This window comes from Lynx rufus, unplaced genomic scaffold (assembly GCF_022079265.1).
Source record: "Lynx rufus isolate CCGP_SWC_20201006 ecotype Redwood Valley unplaced genomic scaffold, mLynRuf1.p SCAF_14, whole genome shotgun sequence".
Taxonomy (NCBI): Eukaryota; Metazoa; Chordata; class Mammalia; order Carnivora; family Felidae; genus Lynx; species Lynx rufus.
The window spans coordinates 61,182,720-61,196,375 of NW_025814828.1; positions in this window are offsets into that span (position 1 = coordinate 61,182,720).

The following is a 13,656-nucleotide window of genomic DNA, read 5'->3' on the forward strand; positions in this document are numbered from 1 at the left end:
TGCTAGGAATTTACCCAAGGGATACAGGAGTACTGATGCATAAGGGCACTTGTACCCCAATGTTTATAGCAGCACTCTCAACAATAGCTAAATTATGGAAAGAGCCTAAATGTCCATCAACCAAGATATTGTGGTTTATATACACAATGGAATACTACGTGGCAATGAGAAAGAATGAAATATGGCCTTTTGTAGCAACGTGGATGGAACTGGAGAGTGTGATTCTAAGTGAAATAAGCCATACAAAGAAAGACAGATACCATGTGTTTTCACCCTTATGTGGATCCTGAGAAACTTAACAGAAACCCATGGGGGAGGGGAAGGAAAAAAAAAAGATGTTAGAGTGTGAGAGAGCCAAAGCATAGGAGACTGTTAAAAACTGAGAGCAAACTGAGGGTTGATGGGGGGTGGGAGGGAGGGGAGGGTGGGTGATGGGTATTGAGGAGGGCACCTTTTGGGATGAGCACTGGGTGTTGTATGGAAACCAATTTGAGAATAAATTTCATATATTGAAAAAAAATCTGTCTTTTATTTTTATTACTATATATTTTAGTTTTGTGTATTTTTTTTTTCAAATTCTACTTTACTTCCATCATTTTATTTTAGTCTAGTTCAGTGTACTCACCTTTTCAAATTTTTAACTTCCTTTTTTCTTTTTTTTTTTTCTCTTTCTCATTTATTTTCCTTTTCTTGAATGCAGAAAGAGAAAAACCTCACTTTTACTTTCAATTTCTCTTAAAAGTAATTTTATTTAATTTTTATTACTATATTTTTTGCTTTTATGTAATTTTTTTTCAAACTATCTTACTCCCATCATTTTATTTCAGTCCACTACAGTGTACTCACTTTTTCAAATTTTCAAACGATTTATTCTTTTTTCTTTTTTTATCTTTTTTATTTTTTTCGTTTATTTTCTTTTCTCTTAAATACAGAAAATGAAAAAAATTCATATTCCTTTTTAATTTTTTTAAAAATATTTTTCTTTAACTTTTTTCTATTATATTTTCTGCTTTGTGTATATTTTTTCAAATTCTATTTTACCCACATCATCTCATTTTAGTCTACATTAATTTATTCATTTTTTCAAATGCTCAAACGATTTCCTTTTCTTTCTCCCCCCCTTTTTTTTTCATTTCTCTAATCTGTCAGAGCACTTTCAACAGCCAGAACAAAACAAACCTAGGCTCTAGCATCATGTATGCAATTTGTGTGTGTGTGTTTAATTTTGAATTTTAATATTTTTTAATATTAATTTTTTTTAATTTTAATTTTTCTACATCAATTCCATTTCCTTCAAAATGACAAAACAAAGGAATTCACCCCAAAAGAAAGAGCACGAAGGAACGACAGCCAGGGATTTAACCAACACAGATACAAGCAAGATGTCTGAACCAGAATTCAGAATCACAATAATAAGAATACTAGCTGAAGTTGAAAATAAATTAGAATCCTTTTCTGCAGAGATAAAAGAAGGAAAAAATAGACAGAATGAAGTAAAAAATGCTATAACTGAACTGCAAATCATGGATGGATGCAGCGGCAGCAAGGATGGGCGAGGCAGAAGAGAGAATCAGCGATATAGAGGGCAAACTTATAGAGAATTACGAAGCAGAAAAAAAGAGGGCGATTAAGGCAAAACAGCACGATTTAAGAATTAGAGAAATCAGTGACTCATTAAAAAGGAACAACATCAGAATCATAGGGGTCCAAGAGTAGGAAGAGAGAGAAATAGGGGTAACAGGGTTATATGAACAAAACTTTCCTAACCTGGGGGGAAAGACACAGACATTAAAATCCAGGAAGCACAGGGACTCCCATTAGATTCAACAAAACCCAACCATCAACAAGGCATATCATAGTCAAATTCACAAAGTATTCAGACAAGGAGAGAATCATAAAAATCAGCAAGGGAAAAAAAAGTCCCTAACCTACAAGGGAAGACAGGTCAGGTTTGTAGCAGACCTATCCACAGAAACTTGGCAGGCCAGAAAGGAGTGTCAGGATATATTCAGTGTACTGAATCAGAAAAATATGCAGACAAGAATTCTTTATCCATCAAGACTGTCATTCAAAATAGGAGACATTAAAAGTTTCCCAGACAAACAAAAATTAAAGGAGTTTGTGACCACTAAACCAGCCCTGCAAGAAATTTTAATGGGGACTCTCTGAGGGGAGAAATGATTTATATATATATATATATATATATATATATATATATATATATATGAAAAACTATATATATATATATATATATATATATATACCAAAAGTAACAAAAGATTAGAAAGGGCCACAGAATACCACCAGAAACTCCAACTGTACAAGCATCATAATGGCAATAAAAATCATATCTTTCAGTACTCACTCTAAATGTCAATGGACTCAATGCTCCAATCAAAAGACATAGGGTAACAGAATGGATAGGAAAATAGGATTCATCTATATGCTGTTTACAGGATACCCACTTTAGACCTAAAGACACCTTCAGATTAAAAGGGGATGCAGAACCATCTATCATGCTAATGATCAACAAATAAAGCCAGAGTAGCCATACTTGTATCTGACAATCTAGACTTTAAAATAAAGACTGTTTCAAGAGATGCAGAAGGGCATTATATCATAATCAAGGGGTCTATAGACCAAGAAGACCTACAATTGTAAACATTTATGCGCCAAATGTGGAGCACCCAAATATATAAATCAATTAATCACAAACATAAAGTAACTCATCAATAGTAATACCATAATAGTAGGAGATATCAACACCCCACTCACAGCAATGGACAGACCATCTAATCAAAAACTGAACAAGGAAACAATGGCTTTGAATGACACACTGGACCAGACAGACTTAACAGATATATTCAGAACATTTCATCCTAATGCAGTAGAATACACATTCTTCTCCAGTGCACATGGAATAGACCATATACTGGGACACAAATCAGCCCTAAGTAAGTACAAAAAGATCGAGATCATACTGTGCATATTTTCAGACCACAATGCTATGAAACTCGAAATCAACCACAAGAAAAAATTTGGAATAGTAACAGATACTTGGAGACTGAAGAACATCCTACTAAAGAATGAATGGGCTAACCAAGCAGTTAAAGAAGAAATTAAAAAGTATATGGAAGTCAATGAAAATGATAGCACCACAACCCAAAACCTCTGGGACACAGGAAAGGCAGTCATAAGAGGAAAGTTTATAGCAATCCAGGCCTTCCTAAAGAAGGAAGAAAGATCTCAGATACACAGCCTAACCTTCCACCTTAAGGAGCTGGAAATGAACAGCAAATAAAACCCAAAACCAGCAGAAGACAGGAAATAATAAAGATTACAGCAGAAATTAATGCTATCAAAACCAAAAAAATAAAAAAAAAAGACAGTAGAACAGATCAATGAAACCAGAAGCTGGTTCTTTCAAAGAATTAACAAAATTGATAAACCTCTATCCAATTTGATCAAAAAGTATAAGGAAAGGACCCAAATAAATACAATCAAGAATGAAAGAGGAGAGATCACAACCAACACAACAGAAATAAAACAATAATAAGAGAATATTATGAGCAATTGTATGCCAAAAAAATCGGTAATCTGGAAGAAATGCACATATTCCTAGAAACATATACACTACCAAAACTGAAAAAGGAATAAATAGAAAATCTGAACAGACTCATAACCAGTAAGGAAATTGAATTAGTAATCAAAAATCTTCAAAAAAATAAGAGTCCAGGGCCAGATGGCTTTCCAGGGAAATTCTACCAAACATCTAAGGAAGAGATAACACCTATTCTCTTGAAGCTGTTCCAAAAAATAGAAATGGAAAGAAAAATTCCAAACTCTTTCTATGAAGCCAGCATTACCTTGATTCCAAAACCAGACAGAGACCCCACTAACAAGGAGAATTATAGACCAATTTTCCTGATGAACATGCATGCAAAATTCTTCAACAAGATATTAGCCAACCATATCCAACAATACATGAAAAAAAATTGTTCACCATGACCAAATGGGATTTATACCTGGGCTGCAGGGCTGTTTCAATATCCACAATAGATTTAATGTGATTCATCACATCAATAAAAGAAAAGCCAAGATCCATATGATCCTCTCAATAGATGCAGAGAAAACATTTGACAAAATACAGCATCCTTTCTTGGTAAAAACCCTCAACAAGGTAGGGATAGAAGGAGCATACCTCGAGATCATAAAAGCCATATATGTATGACCCAATGCTAATATCATCCTCAACGGGGAAAAACTGAGAGTTTTCCCCTTCAGGTCAGGAACAAGACAGGGATGTTCACTCTCGCCATTGTTATTCAGCATACTATTGGAAGTCTTAGCCTTTGCAATCAGACAACACAAAGAAACAAAAGTCATCCAACTCAGCCAGGAGTTGGTCAAACTTTCACTCTTCGCAGATGACATGAGGCTCTATATGGAAAACCCAAAAGATTCCACCAAGAAACTATGAGAACTGATCCATGAATTCAGCAAAGTGGCAGGATATAAAATCAATGCACAGAAATCGGTTGCATTCCTATACACCAACAATGAAGTGACAGAAAGAGAAATCAAGGAATCGATCCCATTTACAGTTGCACAAAGAAACATAAAATACCTAGGAATAAATCTAACCAAAGAGGTGAAAAATCTATACACTGAAAACTATAGAAAGCTTAAGAAAGAAATTGAAGACCCAAAAAAATGGAGAAAGATTCCATGCTCCTGGATAGGAAGAACAAATATTGTTAAAATGTCAATACTGCAGAAAGCAATCTACATATTCAATGCAATCCCTATCAAAGTAACCCAGCATTCTTCACAGAGCTAGAACAAATAATCCTAAAATTTGTATGGAACCAGAAAAGACCCCGAATAGCCAAAGCAATCTTGAAAAAGAAAACCAAAGCAGGAGGCATCACAATCCCATACTTCTATCTCTACTACAAAGCTGTAATCATCAAGACAGTAAGGTACTGGCACAGGAACAGGCACTCAGATCAATGGAACAGAATAGAGAACCCAGAATTGGACCCACAAACGTATGGCCAACTAATCTTTGACAAAGCTGGAAATAATATCCAATGGAGTAAAGTCAGTCTCTTCAGCAAGTGGTGCTGGGAAAACTGGACATTGACATGCAGAAGAATGAACCTGGACCACTTTCTTACACCATACACAAAAATAAACTCAAAATGGATGAAATACCTCAATGTAGGACAGGAAGGCATCAACATCTTCAAGGAGAAAGCAGGCATGTTTTCTCCTTTGATCTTTGATCTTGGCTGCAGCAACTTCTTACTCAACGTATCTCCGGAGGCAAGGGAAACAAAAGCAAAAATGAACTACTGGGACCTCATCAAAATAAAAAGCTTCTGCACAGCGTAGGAAACAATCAGCAAAACTAAAAGGCAGCCGATGGAATGGGAGAAGATATTTGCAAATGGCATATCAGATAAAGGGTTTTTATCCAAAATCTCTAAAGAACTTATCAAACTCAACACCCCCCCCAAAAAAAAATAATCCAGTAAAGAAATGGGCAAAAGACATGAGCAGACGCTTCTCCAAGGAAGACATCCAGATGGCCAACTGACACATGAAAAAATGCTACACATCACTCATCATCAGGGAAATACAACTCAAAACCACAATGGGATACCAGCTTACACCTGTCAGAGTGGCTAACAGTAACAACTCAGGCAACAACAGATGTTGGTGAGGATGTGGAGAAGGAGGATGTCTTTTGCATTGTTGGTGGGAATGCAAGCTGGTGCAGCCACTCTGGAAACCAGTATGGAGGTTCCTCAAAAACTAAAAATAGAATTACCCTATGACCCAGCAAATGCACCACTAGGCATTTATCCACGGGATACAGATGTGCTGTTTCGAAGGGACACATGCACCCCCATGTTTATAGCATCACTATCAACAATAGCCAAAATATGGAAAGAGCCCAAATGTTCATAGATGGGTGAATGGATAAAGAAGAAGTGGTATGTGTATGCAATGGAGTATTACTCGACAATCAAAAAGAATGAAATCTTGCCATTTGCAACTACGTGGATGGAACTGGAGGGTATGATGCTAAGTGAAATTAGTAAGAGAAAGACAAAAATCATATGACTTCACTCATATGAGGACTTTAAGAGACAAAACAGATGAACACAAGGGAAGGGAAACAAAAATAATATAAAAACAGGGTGGGGGACAAAACAGAAGAGACTCATAAATATGGAGAACAAACTGAGGGTTGCTGGAGGGGTTGTGGGACAGGGGATGGGCTAAATGGGTAAGGAGCCTTAAGGAATCTACTCCTGAAATCATTGTTGCAGTATATGCTAACTAATTTGGATGTAAATTTTAAAAAAGTAAAAAGAAAATAAAAAAAGAAACACTAAAAGGAGTGCTTGAAGGATATTAGTGAAATGAAAGGACACCAAACAATATTGCCAATCTACATGAAGAAATAAAAATAGCTATTAAAGACATCTACACAGGTACACATAAAAGAATAACTGTATCTCTGTAACTCTGTTTCCTTCTGTATGACTAAAATACAATGAACCCAAGTTGATGGGTACACAATGTATAAAGATGTAATTTTTATAACATTAAAAACACAAAGAAAATTTTTAGGACTTGCACTTTCCAATTTTGAAGGTTATTACAATGCAACAGTAATCAAAACGATGTGGTTTTGGCATAAGGATAGAAATAAAGATTGATAGAATAAAATTGAAAGTTCAAAAATAAACCTATACATTTATAGGCAATCTATTTTCATCAAGGGTGCCAAAAAATTTCAATGGGGGAAAAAGAATAGTCTTTTCAACGACTGGTACTGAGACAACTGGTATCTACAGGCAAAAGAATGAAACTGGATCCAAACTCCACACCATATACAAAACTTAATCAAAATGTATCAAAGACCTAAATATAAGAGGCAAAACTACAAAATTCTTAGAAGAAAACATATCTGTAAATCTTTGTAACGTTTGATTAGGCAACAGATTCTCTGATATAATACTTTATAGTACAAACAAAAAAATAAGATCAATTGAACTGTATCACATTAAAAACATTTATGCTTAAAAGTATCATGAAAGTGAAGTGACCACCTATAGAGTAAGAGAAAAATTTGTAAAATGTCTAGTATCCAGAATGTATAAGCAGTTCAACATAAAACTTGAAAGGATAATAACTCTATTAAAATTGGCAAAATATTTTCATAGACATTCTCAAAAAAAAAAAGAAAAAGAAAAAATAATCAGTAAACACATGAAAAGACGGTCAGTTCCAATAGTTACTAGGAAATAGGAAATCAAAACCACAGTTAGGTATTATTTCACAGCCACTTAAAAGGTTATACAAAAGATGGGAAATAACTAGTGTCAAAAAAAATAAAAGGGAAAACTGGAACTATCATACATAGAAGGCAAGCACTCACAACCATTTTGGAAAATAGTTTGTAAGTTCCTTGTTCTTAAAATGTTAAAATGCTATCATAACATCTAGTAACTTCATTTCTAGGTATACACTCAAGGAAAAGGAATAATTATGTACACATAAAAACTTGTACATGAAATTCATAGCAGCATTATTCATAGTAGCAAAAAAAATGGAAGCAACCTAAATGTCTACCTATAGATGAATTCATAAAAAATGTGGTATATCCATACAATGGAATGTTATTTAGTGATAAAAGGAATGAAATATATGCCTTGAAAACAGTATGCTAAATGTAAGAAGCCATACACAAAGCTATATACTGGATGATTCTATTTATATGAAATATCCAGAAATGGCAAACCCATATAAGTAGAAAGTAGAATAGTAGTGTCCAGGGGTTAGGGTTGGAAGTTGAGTAGTAACTAATAAAAGATAAGGTTTCTTTTTTCTTGACATAATGAAAATATTCTGGAATTAGTGGCCGTGTTTGCACGACCTTGTGATTTTAGTAAAATAAATGAAATATACACTTTAAAAGAGTGAATATTATGTTATATGGTTTACATCATAATAAAAACATACTGAAAATTCCTGAACAAAATATTAGCAAGCAGAATTCACCAGTACATTTTAAGAAACATGCATCCAGATCAATGGGATTTATTATAGGAATGAAAGATGGTTTACCATTTGGAAACCTATTAAAATAAGTCATCATAGGGCACCTGGGTGGCTCAGTTGGTTAAGCACCCATCTTTGGCTCAGGTCATCATCTTGCAGATTGCAAGTTTGAGCCCCATATTGAGCTCTGTGCTGACAGCTCAGAGCTTGGAGCCTGCTTCAGATTCTGTGTCTCCTTCTCTCTCTGTCCCTCTCCCATTTGCACTATGTCTCTGTCTTTCTCAAGAATAATAAATTAACATTAAAAATTTAAAAAAACAAATAAGTGATCATAGTAATTGAGTAAAGGAAAAAACTATATGCCTATCTTCATAGATGCTGAAGATGCATTTGACAAAATTCAATGACAAATTTCAATTTTAAAAACTCAATAAGTCAATACTTCTTTAACATGATTAACTGTAGTTATCTCAGCCCCAAAATTTAATATCATAGGGAAACATAGTCATCATTTTCAATCAAATCAAGAAGGTTGGCATGTCCACTTTCCCCACTATTATTTAACACTTTACTGCAGACAACAGCTAATGTAATAAGATAAGGGACACTCAAGTATAAATATTGGAAAAAAGAAGAAAGCACTATCATTCTTTGCAGATGATATAATTGTGTAACTGAAATACACAAGAGCATCAACTGAGATTACTACTGCAAGCAAACAAGAGTTCTGTAAGGTAAAGTAAATATTAACACACACACAAATAACCAAAATTTATATTCCAAAAAATTACAATAGCAAAACTATTTTTAATTTTATTTGTTTATTTTGAGAGAGACAGAGAGCACAAGCAGGGGAGGGGCAGAGAGAGAGAGGGAGAGAGAGAATCTCAAGCAGGTTCCATGCTCTCCACACAGAGCCTAATTCAGGGCTTGAACTCATGAACCATGAGCTCATGACCCCAGCTGAAACCAAGAATTGGATGTTTAATTTTTTTTAATGTTTATTTATTTTTGAAAGAGGGAGAGAGAGACAGAGCGTAAGTAGGGGAGGGTCAGAGCAAGAGGGAGACACAGAATTTGAAGCAAGCTCCAGGCTCTGAGCTGTCAGCATAGAGCCCAATGCAGGCGTTGAACTCACGAAACATGAGATAATGACCTGAGCGGAAATCAGATTCTTAACCGACTGAGCCACCCAGGCACCCCTACAATAGCAACACTACAATAAAATTCTTAGGTATAAACTTATATTGCCTATATAAAGATAATTTTTTAAATAGATCCAGTTTATTTCTTAGAACAGAATTGTTTACTTCCTTAATTACATTTTATTACCAATAACTTTTCTTTTCTTTTTTACTTTTAATTGTGGTAATATGCATACAATTTATCATCTAACCCTTTAATTTTTTTTAATTTACATTACATCTCCAGAATCTATTTATCTTATAACTGGAAATTTGTCCACTTGACTTCCTTCATCCATTTTGCGCACCTTCAACCCTCTGCCTCTTGCAATCACCAATCTGTTCTCTGCATCTGTGAGTTCATTTTTTTAAAATAGATTCCAGATGTAAGTGAGATGATACAGCATTTTTTCTTTCTCTGTCTAGCTTACTTCACCACCTGACCCATTTTTAAGTGTGTTCTGTAGTGTTAGAGAAAACTTAAACACTAAAAAGAATACAGGAGCACATGAAGAGGTCTGTTATGTTCCTATGTAGAAAGAGTCAATGTTACACACACACACACACACACACACACACACACACACACACACACTTGGAGGAGGATTTATATAATTATATAATATATAATATATATATTTTTTCTCTTCCAAGAAAATTTATAAATACAATGTGTTCCCAATAAGAATACTAACAGGTTATTACTTTAATCTGGAATTAGAGAAGCTGATTCTAAAATTCATATGGAAAAATATACAGGCAAAAAATCAAATGAAATTCTGAAATAGAAAAACAATGAGATTGTAATTTGAATCTGGCCCCCTCACCACTCACCAGACATCTTCTTCAGTTGTGATAAACTGCTTATAAAGTTTTTGTTATTCCCCTTTGATATCTGCCTTCCATTATATCACCCCTCTTTCTATCAGTCAAATCTGAGTCCCAACTTTAGAGAATTATTTTTCTTTTCCATGAGAGCTCTGAATAAATTTATCAGGGAACATGCTTGAATATCTGCTTAAGAGTCCCTAAATATTGCATGACAGGAAGTCTTTATCTATCCAGGGCAAAGAGAAAATTTCATTGAATGTTGCTTACTGCCACAGGCTACCCTAGTCAAGTTTAAATCTGACATTATAAAGCTATTAATAAACCTTAAGAATCAAGAGGGAACAAAGAGAAATGCAAGACACTTCTACTACCACGAACCGGCATCCTGTAAGCATCACTTGGTCTTTTACTTTGGGAAATACTCCACCATCATTTATCATTCAATATCATCTACCTACTGGACAAAAGGCTTCCGAAAATCAGATACAGAAATCTTCAATATTTAAAAGGATTTGCACCTGTGTCTGTGTTTTTTCTATGTATAGGGTAGGTTTTAGATCTTTTCCACAATTATTCCTGTGAAAAATATAGTCAACTGTCTTAATGAGCCTCATACTCATCATTCATATTGAATTGTTATGTGTTAACTACAAAAAATAATAGGTTCTTATTTCAATGAGTGAAGGGATTTGAATGTGTATATAAGGTAATAGCCTAAAGTAAGGCTTTTGTAAATTTACTTACACGTATATTTTTCTCTGTAGATGTAATTAAGCTGTTAAGAAGAAATATTTTTCCTTAATGTATCTATTAGCAAAATGTTAATGCATCTCCCAAGATATTTTTCTGGTTACTTCATACACAGTTTAGGTTAAAGGAGAAAAAAAACCCAATAGATTAATTTCAAATGTTAGATTCAGTTAAAGTAGTTGTATCTAAAATTAAGAATGAAAGGTGTCATATACAAATATATGACATAAATATACGTATGACTATTAGAATCAATTTTGGTAACGTCTATAGCCTAAAAATAATTCTACCTAGTTCCTTCCTTCCTTCCTTCCTTCCTTCCTTCCTTCCTTTCTTTCTTTCTCTATATTTTCTCTTATCTATTCTACTTCTCCTTCCCGCTTTGAATTGAAATTTGGAAAGCTCAACACAGGAAGATATTCTTAGATAAGGTTAGGAATGTAATAGGTATTACCTGGAGCTTCCTTCAGTAGAATGTTTTAGTAGACCTTGACAGTAAGATGATAATTGCACTACGTTACCTTTACTACTTGTCTATCTGTGATCACAAGCTGACATTTTACAAAATTGTTTATTATTGAATGATCAATCTAATAATTCAATTTCATTCTTTTTTTTTTATAAGCTCTTTTTTTTATATGAAGTTTATTGACAAATTGGTTTCCATACAACACCCAGTGCTCATCCCAAAAGGTGCCCTCCTCAATACCCATCACCCACCCGCCCCTCCCTCCCACCCCCCATCAACCCTCAGTTTGTTCTCAGTTTTTAACAGTCTCTTATGCTTTGGCTCTCTCCCACTCTAACGTCCTTTTTTTTTTTTTTTTACCTTCCCCTCCCCCATGGGTTCCTGTTAAGTTTCTCAGGATCCACATAAGAGTGAAACCATATGGTATCTGTCTTTCTCTGTATGGCTTATTTCACTTAGCATCACACTCTCCAGTTCCATCCACGTTGCTACAAAAGGCAATATTTCATTTTTTCTCATTGCCACGTAGTATTCCATTGTGTATATAAACCACAATTTCTTTATCCATTCATCAGTTGATGGACATTTAGGCTCTTTCCATAATTTGGCTATTGTTGAGAGTGCTGCTATGAACATTGGGGTACAAGTGCCCCTATGCATCAGTAGTTCTGTATCCCTTGGGTAGATTCCTAGCAGTGCTATTGCTGGGTCATAGGGTAGGTCTATTTTTAATTTTCTGAGGAACCTCCACACTGCTTTCCAGAGCGGCTGCACCAATTTGCATTCCCACCAACAGTGCAAGAGGGTTCCCGTTTCTCCACATCCTCTCCAGCATCTATAGTCTCCTGATTTGTTCATTTTGGCCACTCTGACTGGCGTGAGGTGATACCTGAGTGTGGTTTTGATTTGTATTTCCCTGATAAGGAGCGACGCTGAACATCTTTTCATGTGCCTGTTGGCCATCTGGATGTCTTCTTTAGAGAAGTGTCTATTCATGTTTTCTGCCCATTTCTTCACTGGGTTATTTGTTTTTCGGGTGTGGAGTTTGGTGAGCTCTTTATAGATTTTAGATACTAGCCCTTTGTCCGATATGTCATTTGCAAATATCTTTTCCCATTCCGTTGGTTGCCTTTTAGTTTTGTTGGTTGTTTCCTTTGCTGTGCAGAAGCTTTTTATCTTCATAAGGTCCCAGTAATTCACTTTTGCTTTTAATTCCCTTGCCTTTGGGGATGTGTCGAGTAAGAGATTGCTACGGCTGAGGTCAGAGAGGTCTTTTCCTGCTTTCTCCTCTAAGGTTCTGATGCAGGATACAAAATCAATGTACAGAAATCAGTTGCATTCTTATACACTAACAATGAAGCAACAGAAAGACAAATAAAGAAACTGATCCCATTCACAATTGCACCAAGAAGCATAAAATACCTAGGAATAAATCTAACCAAAGATGTAAAGGATCTGTATGCTGAAAACTATAGAAAGCTTATGAAGGTAATTGAAGAAGATTTAAAGAAATGGAAAGACATTCCCTGCTCATGGATTGGAAAAATAAATATTGTCAAAATGTCAATACTACCCAAAGCTATCTACACATTCAATGCAATCCCAATCAAAATTGCACCAGCATTCTTCTCGAAACGAGAACAAGCAATCCTAAAATTCATATGGAACCACAAAAGGCCCCGAATAGCCAAAGGAATTTTGAAGAAGAAGACCAAAGCAGGAGGCATCACAATCCCAGACTTCAGCCTCTACTACAAAGCTGTCATCATCAAGACAGCATGGTATTGGCACAAAAACAGACACACAGACCAATGGAATAGAATAGAAACCCCAGAACTAGACCCTCAATTTCATTCTTAAGGTGACTAAAAACACTGTACTGTTCTCAATTTTTTTCATGATTGCCTCACAGCATAATCAAACAAGTTGATATATATAGTAAAGTAATAAAAAGACTGCCCAAACACTGTTAGTAATGTTCTGTGAATCATATCTCCACTGTAAAGAAATTCTACTGTCATTTGCTATGAAAATACAAAAAAAAAAACCACACAATGTGTGCTTCTATTTAAAAAATTGCCATCATATATTTGAGACTATGGTTTCCAATATTTTTTATGTCATGTAGATATGCTTTTTATAATGGCCACCTCTTTCATGCTTTGTAGCTGAATCTCCTGCTGACCTCTTTTGTCTTTGATGATCAAATACACTTTCATTTTTTTTTAATTTTTTTTTTAACGTTTATTTATTTTTTTGGGACAGAGAGAGACAGAGCATGAACGGGGGAGGGGCAGAGAGAGAGGGAGACACAGAATCGGAAACAGGCTCCAGGCTCCGAGC